Genomic DNA, 22,894 nt, shown 5'->3' with positions numbered 1-22,894 from the left:
GCGACAAAGTTAATGTCATATTTTTTAGATTATAATCTTTTATAATAATTAATACGAGGATTTGCAGGTATTATAATGTTTAACACTCAGGCGTAAGATATCTGACTTGTTACATTTCTTCGTTTCCATTTATGTACCTCTATGCATATTCTATTTTTTTATTCATATACTAATATGTCATAAATAACTATATACTGGTTGTAGTTTCATCTGTATAAGTATTGTTAAGTATTAAACAACATCATGAAAAATATGGCATATATAGGCGCAACTAGCAAAGGATGGCAAAAGGATATTTGGTACCTAGCGCATCCTGTCACACATTGCATCCTCACTGCATCCACTTCACATATAGATGCAGTATGGGCTGTGCCGGCTGGGTACCTTTCGGTCGGTTCTTACCCTCGCTGTGTATAAGATGAGTGTATCACTCTGAAAGTGCTAATTCATTTAGATATAATACCTTTCCCTGGAGTAGGCGTTTTGGAATTATTGTTATTTCCCTGCATTACTGCTCCTAAATTTACTTCATGTGATGTGAGGATTAACGCATGTGTGGATTACCTCGGAGGCTACATTTAGAAAACTTTACTCCTTAAAAAAATTCAGTTTTGAATTTTCCTTAGTCACCACCATTATTATGTTGATAAAATAAATTGCATTCTCTTGCATATATCATGTTTAAAAAATGAAACATTGATTATTTCGGACTCGATCCTTCTCAGGATTCTCATGAAGTTACAGCGCACAGTATAGACCCACTCGGATACCGAGCCACGTATTAGTAAGAGGTAAACGGTGAATCCAAATATGAATCCAAAGATAGGAAAAACCTTGCCACGGAGACCGAAAGAGAACACTCCGACGGCCCTACGTCTGCGGGGACGTGAATTGCCTCAACGCATTCCATCCGCTAATCTTAATTTCGATTGGACAGTTGCTCCTGAAGTTTGAATCCAGGTTCGGTTGCTCAGTCGCGTCCATCTCCGTCCTCGTCGGCTCGCCGCGAAGACAAAGAATGCAGGTTGCTTCATGTGCCAACCTTCCAAGTTTTCACCGACCCGTCTACATCAATTAAGCGGGTCTCGTGAGTGTCTACATATTATTGAAAAAGATAGAATATTCGGATAATAAGAAGAAGGACTTGATGAAGCAGTTTACCTGACTGAAATATTTTCCATAATATTGGTGCATTGATATTTCGGTAAAAACCCCTGGGTGTAGTTATAGGGTTTGGGATGATTACATAAAATAAAACAAATGAGACGATATTAAATGGCAGACAATAAGCTTTGAATACAAGTCAAACTTCATGCATTCAAAAGTAATTTTATTCAAGGGCGTACCCAGGATCAAAACTAGGGAGGGCAACCCATGGTTCTTCAAGTTGTAGGTAAGATATAAGCATGGAAAAGGTCATTGAAATCAACATTTTAAGGAAACTGTAACTGCTCTTTATTAGTTTTTAAAATTATTTGCTTGAAAAAATATTATTTTCCTCAAAGACATTTGCGATTTTTGCTTCTAGGGGAGGGGGGCAGCTGCCTCCCCCTGCCCCCTTCTACCTCTCGCTGGGTAAGCCCATGATTTTACTATGCATATTTGACATGAAAGTAAAATTAGTAGAAAACTAAACAAAAAATGAAAATATGGTGTTTGCGAGGTAGTTTGTTCTTATTTTTGATGGGACGTCTTTCTCAAGAGAGGAGAGGAGCCGCCAGAGAAAGCTAGCAGCTACATCGTCTGCTGAGATGACCACTAGCCCAGAGGTTACCATCCTCTGACCCTCCATTTTTCGATATATAGATGCATTTCATGATGTTGGCCAATAGCCAACTATGGATTGAACTTTAGGTGTTATTCAAGCGAAACATGCAGTCGATTCAATGAAATTATCTGTTTCCCAAAGTGCGCGAATTGACTACAAAATAACAGTATATGCAACGCGCATACCACACACGCATCCAAAAGCATATTTTTGGAAAAATTGGTCCAAGTTAGAGTTTAATTTGAATTTGGAGCAGATTATGGTTCAATATAGTATTTTAGATAATTGCGCAATAGCCTATGGTTTTATTTTTTACACATTATAAATAATAGAGTTCATAATGATTCTGGAAAGGACTGATCAATAACAGCCTTTATTTTACTATTCACATCATCCCTATATTATCAGTGCCAAATCATATTTTGTGATATAACTGATGAATTACTCTTTCTACTCCCCTTCGTATATTTCTATCGATGCTAATTTTTGTTTAGATCGAGAATTGTAAAGCATCGAATTAAATCTAGATATGTATAGAATCTGAATATTTTCATCATTTGTTATCTATGGTGGAGCCACGTAAGAGATAAAATGTTGAGGCCTTACAATAGAGGTTCATATCAGGGGCGGATCCGGGATTTTTTCTGGGGGGGGGAGGACAAGGGTCTGACAGGTCTTCTCATGTTTGATATTAAAAGCAAAATACAACAATTACTGTAAAGAATATTACATAGCGGAGCGGGTATTCATAGCGGCATGAATATTCGCTATGCTACCCTTCCATCCCTATCCTCTCCTGGAGGCGTCGACGAGCTCCTATCGCGGCGGCGCGCTTCCCTCGTTTTTCCTTTCCATTCCACTCCCCCCCCCCCCCGGGGGTGCGCGGGCGTATCAGTTGAAGTACCAGGTCCCGGCCCCGCTGTTTTGTATCATTCAAAGTACCCCCTTGGACCCTCATTCTTCTTGTAGAGAATATTATCTTAATTTTGATATGGAAGTTATTAATATTAAATTAAACAATTGAGGCTCCGCAATACACAAAAGAAAACGAACGTAATGATAGCCGTATTAAAAACCTTTTCCATTTTTTAGGCGCCCTGGGGGGGGGGGGGGGAATGTTTCCCCATTCCTCCCTCCTAAATACACCTATGGCTCATATTATCACATCGTTAAAAAGCAGATCGCGCGTCAGAAACAAATCTCTCGCAATGAGGATAGGGACCAGTCCTTAGCTATAGCTATAGGTTACTAAGCGGAAACTTACTTCAAATACTTATAGATATGCTTGTTTCCGAGAATTTGACTTGATACTCGGTAAATTAAAGCTTGGTGATTCGTTATCTACCTATATTTGAACTTTTAAACTGTTGTGCTATCATCCTAGAGACCAATTTGACATTATGTCACATGCGGTACTCAATTCTTCGTAGAGATGGATGTGCATGTCTAAAATATCAAACAATAAGCCATCCCTCTTAGGATTGAGGATTTCAACTGCTCTTATCCACTTGTGGTATCTTTAGAAAACTGGTTTTATTTTAAGTTTTCCCTCCATGGCTCCACAGTCCACATCCTTACTTGCTTATAACTTCTTCCCCTATTTTAGATATGAATCATACAATGCCCTGCATTACTAGCATTCCTTTGCCCATGAGGCTCACAATTAGGGCTATTTGACGTCTGGTATATCTCTTGAATACCTTAAAAATTTAGTCACCGATTGATGATTTACAAAAAAACTAGCGATGCAAATATACTTAATAACTTCTCCGGTATCTGAGACGAATTTATAGTTAATTCTTAATGCTCTCCGTTTTTATGAATCCAAAAATAATATTGAATTTTTGCGACAAAATTTTAAATCACTATTGCCACAAGTTCTTCGACTGGGTTTTTATATACGGCCAATTTTTAATACTTTTTTATATCAAAATATGGTTCGTTGTGTGCATTAAAAGAAATTTGTGTTAATTCTGATTTTCTAAAATAAAAATGTAGGTGAACATTGAATTTTGTATCTATTTCAAGGTTTGTACTTTCAAATACCCCTGTCCTCTATCCCGTCGGATGTCCGACATTCTAGGACTGAGTACCATATTTTTCGCTGATATTGGGCAGCCATTGTATAATTTCTCTGATGGCTATCAATCAATGAGCGATGGAGCCAAATTTGTCTTTTTTCTCAATTTAGGTTATAGCAAATTCGGAAGAAAGGCTTGACGATTCGGAAAAGAGAGTCTGTACCTAAGACTGCGAAGTTTCCACTGTCATAAAAAGTCCACAGTACGTGTGCAGCCCCTAATCATCTATAGGTACAACAATTAAAACTTTCCCCACTACACCACCGGAACGATTGTGCTCTTAATCTATTGAATTTTTTAGTACAAGGTTTACGTAATTTTGGAAATATTCGTTTGCATGGGAACAATTAGTGGACAAAATTTTGGAAGACGGATGTCTTCACGTAGTTTCTCAGATGGCAGTATTCAGACACCGATGAGCTTCTCGTTTATTTTCTCCTCCATTATACCAGAATTGTCTAATTGCCTTTGCTGGGAAGGACATGGTATTTTTATTGAATGGTGCCTTTTAATTTTGACATTAACCATGTTGGCAGAGGGAATTGGGATAAGGAGCTAACCCTCAGGAGCGTCGGGTATGCATTTCCAATATTTTGACCACGACTCCTGGCGGATAAAATTTGGCGATACGCAGTGAAGTGCATTTGAATGAACGAATCCGTTTCTTTGGATTGGCTGTGACGCGGACGGTATGGGGGGAAGAAATTTTCTGGATGGGGCATAAGCCGTGGACACACCGTAGTCGTGCGATGATTTCGTTGATGGATGGTTTCGTTGCTCTCTGAGTGTTGCGGCATATCCACCGTGTGAATTAATTCATGATAGCCCATCGCGTAATATCAGTGTTCTTAATATGTAATCCAAAGTATTATTCGCCTTCGAAAAGTGAAAGAATAATACTGCTCTTAATAAGGTTAAAAAATCTTTATTTTAATTTTTGTGATGGTGAATTTGTGGGAGCATCTGGAAGTGTTAGTGTGAGATATGCATGTCGTTATTTCAGCTGAAGAGGAATGGCCAACCTGGTTCGCCATGATTCTGTTGAAAGTGTTTGGATGACGTAACTTCTAAGGTAATGCATGAAATAAAAATAGATTTATTACGCAGGTAGCTAATTATTGCAGAGTTTATCTAGAGTAATCTTTGAGGAAAAATGAAGTCATTTTCATCACCTTGTGTGCCCTGAGCACCTTATGGATATTTTACAACGTCCATATTTCGTTCAAATGAACGCATCTTATTATTTTATTAACGGAATTGTGGCATAAATATGTGTGTAGACATTTGAAGTCAACGTTTTTTCAAGTTGCCTTTAGTTGCCTTATAAAATGGTCAATCAAAACCTAGTTCTTGGACGCTTACTACCGGTACAATAAGTTGAACGGGTGATTTGAAGGATCCATCGTAAGAGTTTATAACATGTGTTGGCCATTAATCAGGTCTAAAGTTATCTCGAGATAAGACTCATGTATATATATACACGGGTAATAAAGTTAATGGTACGTTATTTCACTGAATGAAAACGGACGATTTGCCTATTGTTTTGATTTAAAATCTAAATCTGGGGCTTTTAAATAGTGGTCTGTTTTCGTAGTAAATTATTGATGCTTTCATCGATGGAAAGGTCTTGGGACCACTTGCGCACAGGGAAAATCGCGAGTTAACTTCCAAACAGTGGGTGTAAGCGTGCCTGACAAAAATACATAAATATCCATCTAGTGATATAAGGTAGGATGCAGTGGCGGACTCAGGGAGGGAGGGGTCACAGGGGTTATGACCCCTTCCTACATTTTATCATAATCTTTTAGTTTTAATGGCTTAATAGTTTTTGGATCCTTTGGAAGGAGTACAGGGAGTGAATATGCAAATTCATGGCAACAATTCCCATACGCGAGAGAAACTTGAAATTGTATTTATCGTAGAGCGTTCATTCCCTGCAAAAAAAATTGCACGGGAGATCTCTCGAAGGGAGTATTCTTTACTCTCCGGACCCAGGTAATTTTAATTTGTTTAAACTTATGAACTGCTGAAAATACTTACTTTATAGCGGCACCTTCCATGTGTTCGGCATTGATATTTAAATTTCCTCCCCATGCACCAAAAAAATTATTTTATCCCTAAGTATCAGATACATATGGATGTAATTAACTCGGTAAAAAAAATGCAATAATCATGACTCAGATTAACCATGCCGACCTTTTTCAGCGTTAGAGTGAGTTGGGAACGTTCAATTAGTTTTGGCATAAATTATACGAGCCATAGGTATTTGACAAAGAGAAATGGTAGTATATAGTTTAGAGGAACGAAAAGATAAAAAGAACATTGACGTGACGTTTATTGAATTAGGAAAAAATGGCTAGAACCAGACTGTGGTTAACAGTAGAGTGCATTGCCCAATTCGCAGTGGACATGGCCGTAGTTATTTTATTTATGTATCAGTTAGCCAAATTATAATGGGCTCAGTATTACCCATTACATCATTGGAAAAGTTAAAGCAAAAAGTTTATGTTTTGTAATATTTGAATAATTAAATTCTTGATGAGGTGGATAAATGTTAAGCAAACTTGGTGGCCAATAAATGTTTTACAAATACGTCAAACTTTAATTTTCGCCGAAAATGGAGGTGGCACCTAGCCTATCCTCAATCCCCCCGGAAAACGACAATATTCGTTGCACTAGTAGGTTAAAAGTCGACGTCACTGTGATTTGATGTGTATCATTTTGGATCATTTAATCTCGAAGATGGATTCGAATTTTGTCTCACCGGCTTTTTCTTCGACTGGAGTCAACCAAAAGTTATATTCAGTGTATATTTGCATTTTAATAGAGCGCAAATCTATAGAGGTTCTACTATATGTTGCCGAATGCGCAATTCTTGACTTTTGGAGGGAGTATCAGCATGCCATTATTGAAGGCTTGTTTACACGGTACATTCACCAGTGCAACCAGTCAATGGCTAAATGTATGAACGCGAGAATGAACGCCAAAGTTAGCTGTTTAACTTGTCCGGATGCAGGAACATAAAATAGAACCTGTTATAATTAGGTTTATGCATCCGTACATGTTCCTTTCTGGTCAACCAAAATCGTTCATGCATTCACACATGCAACTCGAACGTGTAAATGTATCGTGTAAAACAGCACTTTCCAATGCGCCGAGTTCAGTACTCGGTGCATTGGGAACTAAGGAACAGGTTAGATTCTTTTTGGCCGTCCACTGCATCTCTACCCATCGCTCCCCTGTTCAACCGCCGGGAATTCACCCAGCCCCATCAAATCCATCGCGTCCCCTCCAATCTGCTGCGGCCCCACTTGACCGCTCTAGGCCCAAGCCACCCCATACTCCCGCGGTCCCTAGCTTTCTGCGGCTCAATTCACGTCTCTGTTATCCTTCTCCGCCCACCCCATCCGCGATATAATTCCAATATTTATGATAAACCCTGATTCATGAGGGACTCTAACTATTGCATCCCTATTATGTAACGAATGTCCCGTTGGAAAGAATACAGATCAATTTCAGAGTTCGCAAAGTTTAGATTTAGGGTCAATTTCGTTAGGTTCTTTACTATCACCAGAGGCGCAGCGATGGGGGAGGTTTGTGGGATAGCCCCCCACCTCCAGAGCTGAGAGAAATTTTTAAGTTTAATCCATTTTACTTAATTGGATTGATATTACTAACTTATTAGTGTAAACATTAATAAAATATCCCTCAGAAAGCCGTAAAACTCACCATTTTGAACCATTTGTCTTAAAATTCCGCAATTTATTAGTTTCGCACCTACCGCTTATCCTGGTGGGTATTCCATACCCCCACACACCCCGGTATTAGTTGCACCTAAACCCCATCTCCCCCAGCCATAATTCCTAGCTGCGCCCCTGACTCTTACTACATTCAAACTCAAAATGGTCTCTGGACTATTATATATTTCTAATGATTTATGATTACAAATCAATTTATCTTTAAAGGGAATGTTGAAAACCTTTATATTTACATTATAACCTGAGCACATTCTCATAACGTTATCGGTTGAAGACCAAAAATGATACAATGCTTCGGGCGCAATATGAAACACCTGTGAAGCTCAATAACGACATCAAAATATTCCGTTGGCTGCATCTTTTCGACACTTCGACGTTTCGTTACCTATGCATTATTTTCGGTGTAAGATTTTCAAGTAAGCTACGAGGGCTGTATTCCTTCCATCAATAGGGTAGTTTCCTTCACCAAAGAAAACGAAAGGCATTGATTGTGATTCGTTACCCACCATTAGTATATTCATAATATACAAATTATTTGGTTTTAGAAATACCGGTTTAGACGGATGGCAATGGTCAATTTTATCCTCAATTGAAAAAGGCCAGATTGGCGCCCATGCGATGACACTCCACGTGACGTCACAGGGACCTAGTTTATATACGAGTTGATAGGAGTTTTACATCGTCTGAGATTACAAATGCATGCATGAGGCACAGAGCTCAGGGAAGCATGTCTTAATAATCACCTATTAAAACTGGCAATGGTCGGAAAGTTTTCTTCGTTTGATAAGGTATTAATAATCCTTATCTAAGCCAAGCGCTACCAGCTAGCAGGGTACTCTGCTACCTGCTAGCATCCTGCGTCGTATCTGCGCGCAAAGCCTAGCCCCAAGGTCACCTCATTTGCGGCAGCGGGAACCAGAACGACGCACAGTGGGCTAGAATCGAAAAAAGCTGGCCAAAACCTCAAAATCGATTTTTTTGAGCTGGGAAGTTGATACTTCGCATACACATTCTCAAATAAATTGTGCATAACTACCCAGATTATTTTGGTCCTGTGTTTTCACTTTAACAATATATGTGAGGTCAAAGTTGAGCAAATTTAGCGAAAAACGACCACCCTCGATTTTTTCTGAAAATTGCCGACTTTATCCTCGTGCAGTGGTTTTATAAATAGTTTTATCGACAAAACTGTTATACCATCTTAATTGACACTTCTTATTATTTCATTTGAAAGGTTTTTAAAGATTTTGGTTCATCAATAACCATAGATACATAACAAAATGGCGGAGCCTGTTTTCAACCCATTTTTTTTACATAAACGTAGAAAAAAAGTAGACATTGTCACCGGCTTACACTAAGTAACTTATATCATGTCGTTCTTTGAAGCTTGTACATTGTGAATCTAAAGTCAAACCTTGCACCAATTTGCAACCCCGAATTTTAAATCGTTTTTTCGAACGCACGGACGACTCCGGTTCTGGCCGGCGGCGGCGGAGAGTACGGCGACGCGGCAAGCGGGTGGATGCAATATGGTCTCATTCACTTTTATGTGTGGATAACAGATATATTAGTGACAGAAAATAATCACCAGAAAGTAAAATTTATAAATATTGCTACGAATGACTCTCATTATGCAATCGCTGGGCACTGCAAGAGGTGCACTGAAAGGTTTCTTTCTTTGAGTGCATTCCATGGAGAATGGACTTAAATCGCGTTCTTAAAGTGAGGAAACGGACTCTTTTACTAACTAATAAAATTTTTTAAAATAACAGTTAATATATTCCTTAAACGTGATGGAAAATGGCTCAATACAGTACTTGATTTTGCCGAATTATTATACTCTTTTATTAACTAACAAGCTCTATTTCTAGGCAAGAGCCCTCAATGATCCATGGCCTCCACTTCCTAACCTGCCATACATATTTAAAGGCCTTCGGACAACGGTCGTTTTATAGTATTGTTGTAGTGCCGAGTCCTTCGAACTTGTTTTTGGTTTGAACTCCTTTTAGCTTTAAAAGCTTCGGAAGGCATATTACTCACATCGAATAATGTATTCTTTCTAAGAATAACAGTTCATTTTAATCTATGTCTTATGCTCAATATAAAGTATTGATTTAAATCTCTTACCTATATATCAACGTCATTATTCTTAATGAACTGCGCTGCTGACAAAATGGTTATTTTTCAGGAATATTTTACCATACAAACATAACATAAACAAAAGCAACACAATTTACGCTTTTCCCAACTAACATACTGCAATTAGCACTGTCAGCAATAAAAGGTTACTGTTTTTCATTCACTATCTGACGAGTTTTTATCACTTTCACTGACTGAGCTAAAGCATTGTTTTCCTTTTTCAAAAACAGATCCATTACATTGTTCGGTAAGCTGTGTGTCTCCGCCAGTTTAATTGGCATAATTTTTGTCATTATCAGTTATGACATTAGGATTTGTCTTCGAAATAAATCCCTATTTGTGGCCACTCGTGCCATTTTTCTAGTCAACCGTTCACGGAACTTTCTCACGTCCTTATATCGTGCCTATATTGCTTCCCCTGTCAGTTGCCGCAATTAAGAATGGACTCTGTTGCAATGTCAGCTCCTTGAATGAAGACCTTATGCACGGTTGGTGGCATACCATAATTGTATATAAAGCGTCAGTGAGAGAGAGAGAAAATTAAATTATTTGGAGAGGAAATCTAGAATAATTGTGATGACTTTTGAATACTCGTGCCTGTTTCATGCTTCGCCTAACGAACAGCATTTTTTACCTAAACAAGAAGGCACAAAGGTGCTCACGAGCAATAATTCATGAGACATAGGCCCTCGTTCCCACGTGCAATTATATTTCGCATGTCCTCACTGCTATCAAAGCCGTGTTTGCAAATTAAAGTGCACATTATATGCGACGCGAAACTAGGATCTGTGGAAATGCACGTTAAGATTCGAGTCGCAGTAAGAGAACAGAACCATTTTTGGAAACTTCTTATATAATCTCTGCTACAATAATTACACTCGGGTAAATGAAATCATATGCTCGCGTCACTCTCTCATCGCTGGGGTTAATATTATATCCCTGACATTTCAGATTTTCGAAGACCCTTGCACCGAAATTTTGTGAGCTGCATGGACACAATTACTTAGTGAGAGGGCCTCTTAATCTGACATAACACAATACTCTGGGTTGCATTTTATCCTCTTGGCAAGAGTTCTTCTTGCCGCCGAGGATGGTCACTGTATCTTCCTTTTGCATTCGTTTTCCTCCTATTCGTTCTCTCGATACAACCCTGAGAACATGAATTGACGTCCATCTGCACTGGCTAAACTAGAGCAACATGTAAATTGTGCTGCATAAGGAATAGTTATTAATTGCTTTAAATCAAGAATATAAACTAAATAACCTTACTGGATAAGAATAATGAGCTCTTCAAGCACCAAGACAGTACCTGATTTGGCAAAATTCGGCAAAATCAAGTACTGTATTGAGCCATTTTCCATCACGTTTAAGGAATATATTAACTGTTATTTTTAAAAATTTTATTAGTTAGTAAAAGAGTCCGTTTCCTCACTTTAAGAACGCGATTTAAGTCCATTCTCCATGGAATGCACTCAAAGAAAGAAACCTTTCAGTGCACCTCTTGCAGTGCCCAGCGATTGCATAATGAGAGTCATTCGTAGCAATATTTATAAATTTTACTTTCTGGTGATTATTTTCTGTCACTAATATATCTGTTATCCACACATAAAAGTGAATGAGACCATATTGCATCCACCCGCTTGCCGCGTCGCCGTACTCTCCGCCGCCGCCGGCCAGAACCGGAGTCGTCCGTGCGTTCGAAAAAACGATTTAAAATTCGGGGTTGCAAATTGGTGCAAGGTTTGACTTTAGATTCACAATGTACAAGCTTCAAAGAACGACATGATATAAGTTACTTAGTGTAAGCCGGTGACAATGTCTACTTTTTTTCTACGTTTATGTAAAAAAAATGGGTTGAAAACAGGCTCCGCCATTTTGTTATGTATCTATGGTTATTGATGAAACAAAATCTTTAAAAACCTTTCAAATGAAATAATAAGAAGTGTCAATTAAGATGGTATAACAGTTTTGTCGATAAAACTATTTATAAAACCACTGCACGAGGATAAAGTCGGCAATTTTCAGAAAAAATCGAGGGTGGTCGTTTTTCGCTAAATTTTCTCAACTTTGACCTCACATATATTATTAAAGTGAAAACACAGGACCAAAATAATCTGGGTAGTTATGCACAATTTATTTGAGAATGTGTATGCGAAGTTTCAACTTCCTAGCTCAAAAAAATCGATTTTGAGGTTTTGGCCAGCTTTTTTCGATTCTAGCCCACTGTGCGACGTCACACGGAGTTTTCCCAGCATTCATACTTAGCCGTCGCGTTTTCGCGCGCTTGAAAATTTTCACTTTTCATTTAATCGCGAAAAATAGATATCGTCATTTAAAAATCTTAAAGCGTGAAATACGTACTCCAGGAGTAATAATCTTTCGATTTAGGCACTAAAAAATAATAGGAAACCGCCCTATTCAACCATTATATTCATATATTGGCCAGCTTTTCGAGATTTGGCCCATTCGTGGCTAGGTCCGAGGCGGACACATACCTCGGAATGGACAGTGGTGCTCACTCGCTGTCACGGCCCGTCCGAGACCACGCAACAAAGGGAAGGGATTGCCAGCCGGCGTTGGTCCCGGAAACTAGAATTCAAGTACGTAATTTTATAACGATTCAGTCTTGTTATATTAACTAAATTTCCGTCAGTGAAACGTTGCCAACCCTTACGGAGTTATTTATCCTACAATATGTCCAAACTTTTATTATATCTTAAAACTTTTTCGCGCATGTTTCGTATTTTACTTGAAAATTTGTTTTCTCAACACGGCACCACTCTCCAAATCATGCATGCGACCGCAAACGTCTCACACATGTTAAGGCGGCGCTGTAAAGTGGGTAAAAATCGAAATAAAGCTGGCCAAAACCACATTTAATTGGTAAATTACTCACGTTTCAATTCAGAATGTATCATCCAGGCCTCTCGGATAAGGCACCCGTATTGCTTATGTTATCTTTTAATGATATGCATTTAAATCATACACAAACATGTTTTGCCGTTCCTTGAATTTGCGAGTATTGAGTTTTCGTCAATTTCACCATCTTACTTACAGATATTTCTGTTCTGTTCACTCACTCTCTTGTCTCCTTCCGAATGTTTATGAAAATATTCATATAGCATGAAGATAATTTCCTTATTTTCAAGATTTTATAAAAAATATCAAGTAAGAGCTCTGTAGTCAGTGGCGGATACAGATGGGGGGCGCAGGGGGCGCCCCCCCCCCTTGCGGGTCCGCCTGTATTACCGAACATTGCAAAACCACAATTGTAACATTTTTATATCATAAGATGGCCATTGTCTTTTACATGTTTATAATCACTTTAAATAAAATTTTCTTATACTTTGCCTGTGACTTGATCATCTTTTATTACGATAAAAGTAAAGACAACTCAAGATATGTTGCGCCCCCCCCTTGAGTTTTTTCTGTTTCCGCCACTGTCTGTAGTTGGCCACCACACACTGAAAGTTATTTCTCCCCTACAACAAACAAATCTATGGAGGCCGTCCAAAGCCTGGCCAAAAATTATCGCCTTCATTTTCACCAGTCTCAAAAATGCATCATAATGTAAAAGCCTTTTATTACCCTGTCAGATTTTCATTATGCACGTTTTACGATGAAATGAAAAAATATGGCTTCAGGCAATAATAGCCACCGTAAAAAAAGGGGAGCGGCTGATTGCGAAACATAGGCTTCATTTCTGTATCGTAGCACGAGGCTTTGAGATTACTTCCCAGAGCACAAAAGCATTAATGGGCAGAATATTCCAAAATGTACATGCTTACAAGTTTCAGAAAAATTTTGACATCTCCAAATGAACCCGACATGTTCACAACGACTTTCAGGTGTCACGCCTATCGATGAAGTCGTGATCCACTGACCTTGAGTCCTGCCTAGGTTTTTCAACACCCAGGGTGTCAAAATGTGTGTGGTCTCACTGTTTTAATAGTAGGACAGGGGCGCAGCTAGGAATTAAGGCTAGGGGGTGTTTCAGGCGCAAGTAACACTGGGGGGCTTGAGGGTATTGCATACCCACCAGGGTAAGCGGGAGGTGCGGAGGCCTAAGATTTTAAGATAAATGGTTAATAATGGTGATTTTTACGGCCTTCTGAGGGATATTTTATAAATCCTCACACTATTATATTAGCAATATTAATCCAATTAAGTAAAATAGATTTAACTTAAAAATTTCTGTGAGGTCTGGGGGGGGGGTTTATCCCCCAAAATTCCCCTAATCCTCTCTGCGCCACTGTAGTAGGATACACGTTTTAGTCCTAATTTTGCTTATATTAAAAAGACGTATCATCAACACTGTTCAACAATCCTAGGATTGGTATGACGTAGCTCTCCACTCAGTTCTCCTATCGGCTAATCTTTTCACACCTACGTATTTCTTCTCTTTCACATCTTTTTTTATTAGTTCCATGTATTTTGTGCTAGGTCTTCCTTTTCCGTTCCCGCCTTCCAATTGTCCCTCGACGATTGTCTTCATTAGGCCATCATGTCTCAAGATGTGGCCTATAAGGTTGTTCCGTCTTCTTCTTAAGGTTTTCATGAGACATCTCTTCTCTCCTACTCTTCTTAAGAGTTCCTCGTTACTAACTCGGTCCATTTGATCTTCATCAATCTTCTGTTGCACCACATTTCAAAGGCCTCAGGCCAGTTCTATCCTTGCCTTCTCCGCTACGGTCATTGTCCATGCCTAACTTCCGTATAGGAGCATACTCCAAATGTAGGTTCTTATAAATTGTTTATTTACTTCCATACTTAGGTTTCCCGCTGTAAGCAGGTCTCTCTTTTGTGGAATGCTCTCTTCGCCAGGGCTATTCTGCTGATAATTTCTTTATTGCTTCTTCCGTCATTAGTAATCTTGCTTCCCAAATAACCGAATTCATCCACCTCTTTCAGTTTTTGCCTCCCTATTTTAATGTTAGTCTTGACTTCTTCTCTTCTGCTGCATAATAATATCTTGGTTTTCTTTGTGCTTATTTTCAGTTGATATTTACCGATCACCCTACCCATATTAACCAGAATATTTTTCACATCCTTCTCTGTTTCTGCTATAACAGCTATGTCATCGACAAATCTTAGCATGATAATTTTTTCTCCATGGATGTTCACTCCCAATGCTTTTTCTTTGATTTCATTAATAGCTTTGTCAATGTAAACGTTGATATTACGGGTGACAACGCACAGCCTTAACTCACTCATTTCCTAACTCTTGCTTTTTCACAGCTGGGCCCTGATTTTATCACCGCTACTTTGTTTTTGTATAAACTGTAGATGATTCTTCTATCATTGTAAAGAACCCCAATTTCTTATAGGATTCTAAGCATTGTGCTCCAATCCACGTTGTCAAATGCCTTCTTTATGTCCACGAACGCAACGAACGTTGGCTTGATCTTTTCCATTCTCTTCTCTATGAGCAGTCTAAATTGCTTCCCTTGTGCCTTTTTTTTCTGAATCCAAATTTGTCCTCATCCAAATGCACTTCTGCTCTTCGTTCTATTCTTCTATAGATGATCCTAGTCAGTATATTCGACGCATGTGTAGTTAGGCTTATGGTCCTAAAATCTTCGCACTTCTCCGCTCTTTTCTTCTTCGTAATAGGGATAATAACGTTCCTCTCGAAGTCCTTTGGTATCTCACCTGTCGAGTACATTTCACTAATGATTTTGTACAGCTGGTTCAACGTCTTCTCTCCTGCATTTTTCATTAGCTCTGCGGGAATATCATCAATGCCAGACGCTTTATTTATCCTATGGTCTCTTACAGCTGCATCAAATTCTGATCTTAAAATTGGGGCTCCCATGTCATCGGCATCCACCTCCCTCTCGCTCCCCAATAATATTACAACGCGAGCTACATAGAAGATAGGTGAGAATTGGTTGTATTTATTGTTCTCTATCTTGAAAAAAAATCAATGAGGGGGTAAGTTGATGCTTGATATTTCTTTTTCGTCGGGAGAAATAGATTTCAATATAACCTTTAAAAAATTATCTTTGGCGAAACAAGAGGAAATAGCATATTTTATCATACTAACATCCCATTTTTAGGCGAAAAAAGGTCATATTTTAAATAAAATCCCAAATAGATTGAATAAAATCCAATCGTAAAAAATATATAGCTCATGGAAGCATAATATATGTATATGGGTATCAATAAAGCGAGGTCACTCTCCACGATATGGCCTTATTCTTTTATTATATAGAATAATTGAAAAACAAAACTCCCTCGCCGCAGTACGCAACTTATCAAAAATTAAAGTGTGCCAGTGGAACAGAATTGCACAGTAGAAACATTTTCTAAGCGAGGATATTAATATTTCAGCGGAGATAATAATGCTTATCTTTGATTTAATTTTTAATTAGCAAAAAAAGAGCATATTTTTAAATCATACATAATGGCATCTAGGAAGGTAAACTTTTCCTGGAAGAATACCTATATATACTATAATTGACGTATTTTCGTAATATATTCACCAAAAGAACTGTCTATTTATTTTATCCGCATACCAGTGGAAGGAAATATTTGAGATTTTTTGCTAAAAATTTGCCGCATTTCTTTGGGAATTTTTTCAAAGCACATTATAAAATACGAAACTGAATTGAAATAAATAGCTTTTATTTTTAGTTAAGCTATGTGGGTGTCTGGGTATCTAATAATATTACTATTCCACTTTTGTATCGATTTAAAAAAGTCGAAAATGAGGTTTTTGCCCGTTTTTTTCGATTTCACCCTCTGTGCGATGCATTTAAGCGAGCGATATATAATTTTGCAAGCCAAAATCATTTTAAGTAAGCGATGTATATTGCTCCAATATATCATAGTAAGCGATAAGCTTGCTGGTGGAATTGGAAGAATGTTAACCTTGTGGCTATCCACGCCTAGGGTGGTGGAGGTTTCGCAGGATGATTCTGGATGGTCTCGCAGGAAACACGATCATTGGAATCATGATATCTTTTTACTGAACTTCAATTCCTACCTTGCATGACCATACAGGCACTTGAAAAAGCAATAAAATTTAACCACATTAGCTACGTTGCCCAGTCTCGCTTCATTGCCGCTACTCTTTGGTTATTTCTATGCTGTATCACCGTTGATAGAGGGTGTGTTCGTGGTAACCGAGCCCGTGGAAAAAAATTCCGTTATGATGATTCCTCGGCCTCTCAACAGCACCGATCTTGCCCCAGCAGACTTACTCCCCTACCCCAAAGTGAAGACCACCCCATAAGGTTGCCAACAGGGGGCCCTGAATGCTGTCACAATAATACAAGTATACCACTTAACCCATTTTAATAGCTTAATAATGAATGAAATAAGTAGATGTGTAGTTTTCTGTGCATATCTAATGCTTGATGATAGATTTGAAAACACCCGTCTAGTCATCAATTGAAATCTGTATTATGAATAGCCATTCGTTTTGTATGGATTTTATTTAAAGGAAGGATTTTAGGGATAGTCTGCGAGTGCCGACTTAGTGATAGGCAGATTTAGGGGGGAGGGGCACGATACCCCCCAGACGCTTAAAAACTAGACAAGATTTTTAAAACGGTCATTATTAAGTTCGATTTATTTTGTGAATTGCGGAGCAACAATCATTTAATTTAATATTAATAACTTTCATATCAAAATAAAGATAATATTTTATACAGTAATAGTTGTATTTATTTTTAATCTCAAATATGAGAAGACCTATCAGACCCTTTTGCTCCCCACCCCCCGGAAAAAAATCCTGGATCCGCCCCGAGACACAGTATACTATATCAAGTGAGTACACAGGGTATTACTGCATGATACGGATCATATTTTCTTCGACGGAAGTGTTCAGAAAATTTGAATTTGAAAAATTGATATTTAAATTTTATACAGTAACTGACGTTTGTCCACCATTAGTGATGCTTTACAACATTTCCACTGAAGAACTTCCACCACATCGTGCCTCATACCATACAGGAGATGCTTTGCGCAAAGTCCTCTACAAAAGCATTTGACGGTAAATAATACCCATGGGATAGGAATTATTGACCATAGGAATAGTAGTCCAGCCATTTTAATGCTGTTCGTGACATCTTGTAATGATACTTATGATAAAAACTTCTCTACAATTTCTAGTTACCTCAATTAAATGAAATTCAATACCGCCAATACATTCTTTAAAATTGCTCGTCACATTAATACACGGACGAAAATCCTTGCTATATTGAATTTATTTTGGTCATCACAAGTAATCCTTTTCACTACCTCTTCCAAAAGATGTCTCGAATCTTAAATGCCCTCAACATGAAAGTGAATTTAGCACCATGAAATAACCAGCATAGATACTAAGGGCGTACCCAGGATCGTAACTAGGGGGGAGGGCAAGCCATGGTCTGGGGGGGGGGCAAGCCATGATCAAGGAGAGGGAAGCCAAGTTGTGACATTTTAGCATGGTAAAGGTGAATGAAACCAACATTTTAATAAAATTATAACAGGGCTTTATTAGTTTATGAAATTTGAGAAAATTTGTTGAATACTTTCGCTTCAATTAAGTACTGATTTTGCTTAAAGACTTTTACGATTTTTGCATTTAGGAGGAGAGGGGGCAGCTACCCCACCCTGCCCCTCGCTGGGTACGCCCATGATAGATACTACCATGACCTTGAACAGAAGTGCAGTCCACGAACAGTTCTGCGAACTATAAGTATCCAAAATGAGGCGTACGAAGGGGAATGAGAGAAGAATATCAATCAAGCAACTCTGATGTCAGAGAATAATTGAAATGGAAATATGTTGGAATTGAGCTTCAATCCAGATATTTAGAGTCCTGGGAAAATAACAAACATCCAATAAGGATTATTATTTGTTTTGGTTAGGGTGCACTGCGGCAATCAACGAATAGGGAAGTGCACTAGTGTTTCAAATGCACCAAACACATTTTTTAAATTAGAGTTCAGAATAACATAATGTCGTAAAACCACAGTTTAAATCCTAATAGTGAGTACTTGATTCGAGATGACCGTCTGAAATATGGAAAAATTCAAAGGCCGCGAAAACGGGTGTCCATGTTGAATATTGGCCGTGACGTCACAAGGCAGTAGCAGAAGGCAGCTTCTACGCCGTTTAGTTCTACCACTATTATTGCATAGAAAAATTACAGAATTTGAGGGTATCCGTTTTTTGCTGTCATAAAATATCTTCAGATTATATATGTGGCTGCTTCTCTTTTGAGTAAACGACTTCATCATTGCGTAATATATTAATATTCATTTACGTGTCAACTTCAAGTTTGGAAAGAGTAGTACGAATAGCACATTGAATCTTTAATAAATGCATGATGGCATTTATTTTTCGCTGGGTATATTTTGGCACAATGCCGTTTATCATGCCAAAACTTTTTTGTAAGAACCGAGTCAAACTAATAAACCTATTTCAGACGTTTGCTGCAAGACTTATTCGTTGCGTATGTATTCACGCCGGCCGGAACGTTCGCCCTTCGCTACTAGAATCATGGGATGTTAGCCTTATTTCCGAGCTGGCTGGTTGTTGCAATGGTTCGCTGTCCAGGATGGGTTCAAGAAAAGATAATCTTGGTTGGGAGAAGGAAAATTCCAACGATTTATAAATGGTATACCAAACTTTGATGTATTTATGGTTACTGAATTTTTGAATAAGGAGGACAGGTTCAACGCTCCATAGAAATGCGAGACGTTAAGGCTAACAAGGGGAGACCGCGTACCTTGCTGCATCTTTTTCAATTAGGGCGTTAGTTAGGCTGTAAGTAATTAATTTTCATGCGTTACTTTTTACAAGTTATATATATAAATCCAAAATATCCACTACAAAATAATGGGTCGGTTGGGGTAGTGGTAGCGTGCACGAGTCAAAGGAAGGAAGTTACCCGAAGGAGCATGGTTCAAGTCTACTTTCATGACATTATTTTTTGTTGCCTTCATTGTGATCATACGGCGTCTAGTTTATCATTAATTATAATTGCAGCAATCATTGACATGAGACAATTTTTTTATCGTCATTATAGCAGTGTCATTACAAACGCCGAGATACGATGACTACAAGGGTTGGTGTGCGCTAAAATGTTAATTTTTTTCTTTGCTTATACTGACCAACTTCCACATTAAAAATGAAAACCACTCTTGCAAGAGCACATACCATTAAAGGCTCGCGGCAAGCAACAATATGCGTACAGGCTTAATTAATAAGAACACAAAGCGAATATAAAATGCCATATATCTCGAACACTTGTAATTCACATTACTCCAAAGGGAGTTTACTTACTCAGTACATACCTCAGTACCTTGTACTCAGTACCTACCAGTTTACCTCAGTAGCAGTGCTAAAAGAAACATTCTGAAATATAATTTCAACTAACAAATAGGATGAAATAAAAGTTGATAACCCTGGACCGGGCGCGCTGGCGTATAAAATACGTCAATCTTTGAAAACCAAGGATTTCGACATTGTACGTACATTCTGGGCTATAATGGTCTCGTGTATTCTTACAGTGTACTTTGACTGCCTATATTGCGAGTTTTCAAAGTTCGAGGTATTGTAGCTATTTTTTTTAGATCAGCAAGATGAACCCGTCACCAGTGGAGTACAAATTACGCCGCGCGACCTGCCGTGTACCTTTATATCTGTATCACCTATAAATGTACTAATTTCAACAAATAAAGATTGACTTTAACAAAAATCGTTTGTTATCATATATGCACATATCATGGGCAAAGTTCGCATTTTGCCCGGTCGTGTAAAAAAACAGTCGCGCCATAATTCTTTAACCAAACTGCTTTCAGTTTATAAATTACGTAGGTCTACGCGGAAGATGCTATATTTTGACTCAACACACTTTCTGATGTGACTGAGGTACCTATTAAGTAAATTATTATAATATAAATATCAATTTGATCTTACAATACCTTCAAATGATCTTCAAAACAGAATATCATCGATAGGTAAGTGTCGGGAGCAGCCTTGAACCATTTATTCCGTATAGCTTGTGCTTAAGGCACGGGAATGAATATCTTCTCCAGGCTTTTGTTTCGACGTCGAGATGAAATTTGGAACAAAAAATCATTTATAATTCTATTTTGAATTCATGTTTTCGGTACTAGACGACATTTTTAGGAAGCAAACTCCACCGATTCCCGGAAACTCTCGCCGCGCTAAAGAAGGCGACGGAATACAGCAATACTCCACTGGTGACTACTGCCTTGTGACGTCACATCTCAATCAAGATGGAGGCACTGTGTTTCAGCGCAACATGAAATTTTCCGACTTTCAAAACGTTTTAAAGTGCATACCCCAGATGCAGAAAATAAAAGTGACTATACTAATGTTTCTTTTTTAGGCTAAACTTTCAAATTCAGCAATAAAAAAAAATTAGTGCACTTCCCTATTGGGGCTAGTTTTCGCTGCATGGAATATTTGCCGATTTTTCGAAGTCACTCGCCAAATTTCCTCACTGAATCAGAGGACCGAATTTCCCCGAGCAGGTAGGTTTCCCAGGTTAGTGGATACACTATGGGGTGTTGCGAGCAGTTATGGGCACTGAAGTGGGGCTGTGCGACGTAGTATGTAGTCAAATTTTACTCTTCCGTCAACTGTCGGAATGGTTTTGCAAGGCTGTAGTTGAATTCCAGTAGTTAAAAAAATCGCCGATTCACCCATCGTATTTCTATCTCTGAGCCTTCTACCCTTATTCTGAGAAGATGGAACGACAAAGAAAAAACGTACTATTCAATGAGTGCAGCATCCAATCGGCCGTCAATAAGATTTGACCGGGTGACCTGTAGAAGTGAAGGTGGATTCATTGCCTACTACCTCTACTACGACACCTGTACACCGTCTGAGCAGTCAATAGGGTAGTTTCCTTCATCAAAGAAAACAAAAGGCATTGATGGCGATTCGTTACCCACCATTAGTGTATTCATAATACACAAATTATTTGGTTTTTGAAATACCGGTTTAGACGAAAGGCAAGGGTCAAATTTTATCCTCATTTGAAAAAGGCCAGATTGGCGCCCATGCGATTCCACTCCACGTGACGTCACAGGGACCTAGTTTCTACACGAGAGGATAGGAGTTATGCATCGTCAGAGGCTACCAATGCATGCATGAGTCACAGAGCTCAGGGAAACATGTCTTAATAATCACCTATTAAAACTGGCTAAGGTCGGAAAGTTTTCCTCGCTTGATAAGGTATTAATAAACCTTTTTTAAGCCATGCGCTACCAGACAGGAAGGTACTCAGCTACCCGTTAGCATCCTGCGTCCTATCAGCGCTCAGAGCCTCGATCAAGGTCACCTACCAGGCGGGAGGGGGAACCAGAAATGCGTCGTACGGACTTTTTCCCTTCATTCCTACTTACGCGTCGCGTTTTCGCGCGCTTGAAATTTTTCACTTTTCATTTGATCGCGAAAAATAGATATCGTCATTTAAAAATCTAAAAGCGTGAAATACGTACTCCAGGAGTAATAATCTTTCGATTTAGGCAATAAAAAAATAATAGGAAACCACCCTACTGCCAAAGTTTGTCAGGCAGACATTTCGACAAAAGTAAACCCTACTCCAATCGAGACTTGTAGAGACATAGTTCTAAAAACCGTTGGAGGAAGAATTCTTTGATGGGTCTTCGCGCGTTGTGACATCGGAGTGCATATGATTGAAGTTCACGGGCTCGTAAGGTACCTATTTAGTATGAAAATTCCCAGATATATTAGAATCTCTCAAGGGCGCATTTCCTGAAAACGGACTTTTCCGCGAGGTTTCCGCGCTGTCTATAGCAGGGGTGGATTAAGGAGGAGGTGTGTGACGTTTCCCTACGATTCCTGGAAAACTTGATAAGTTGATAATCATTAAGGTGGCTCTCACATGAAAGTTTTTACTTCACCAGGTTAACAGACAAAGTTTAGTATAATTGAAGAATATCTTCAAGCCACCCGTCTAACAATAAGCGTGTGTGTATCATCGTTGAGATAAATCGCATACCATCAAGGCACCGCGCCGCGGGAAGAGGTGAACCGCCCCTCCCCCAAAACGACGTTAATCCGCCCCTGCGCTAAAAGTACTGTGTGCTAAGGGCCGCTTGCGCTCACCACATCCAAACTCCAAATGACCAATTTTGCATCAGTTATTTCCGCTTTTT

General features: G+C 38.7%; 1 protein-coding gene across 1 annotated transcript in view; it reads left to right on the top strand.

Moving 5' to 3' along the window:
- The first annotated feature begins 4,628 nt into the window (after positions 1–4,628).
- The window catches only part of LOC124158465 (lethal(2) giant larvae protein homolog 1), a 99,224-nt gene continuing 80,958 nt past the window's right edge, over positions 4,629–22,894 (top strand). Inside the window, exon 1 of the mRNA XM_046533582.1 lies at positions 4,629–4,921. The gene's annotated coding sequence lies outside the window, so the exon portion shown is untranslated. The remainder of the gene's footprint in view (positions 4,922–22,894) is intronic.

The sequence above is a fragment of the Ischnura elegans genome, chromosome 1 (genome assembly GCF_921293095.1).
Source record: "Ischnura elegans chromosome 1, ioIscEleg1.1, whole genome shotgun sequence".
NCBI lineage: Eukaryota > Metazoa > Arthropoda > Insecta > Odonata > Coenagrionidae > Ischnura > Ischnura elegans.
This window is presented reverse-complemented; position numbering and strand designations above follow the sequence as displayed.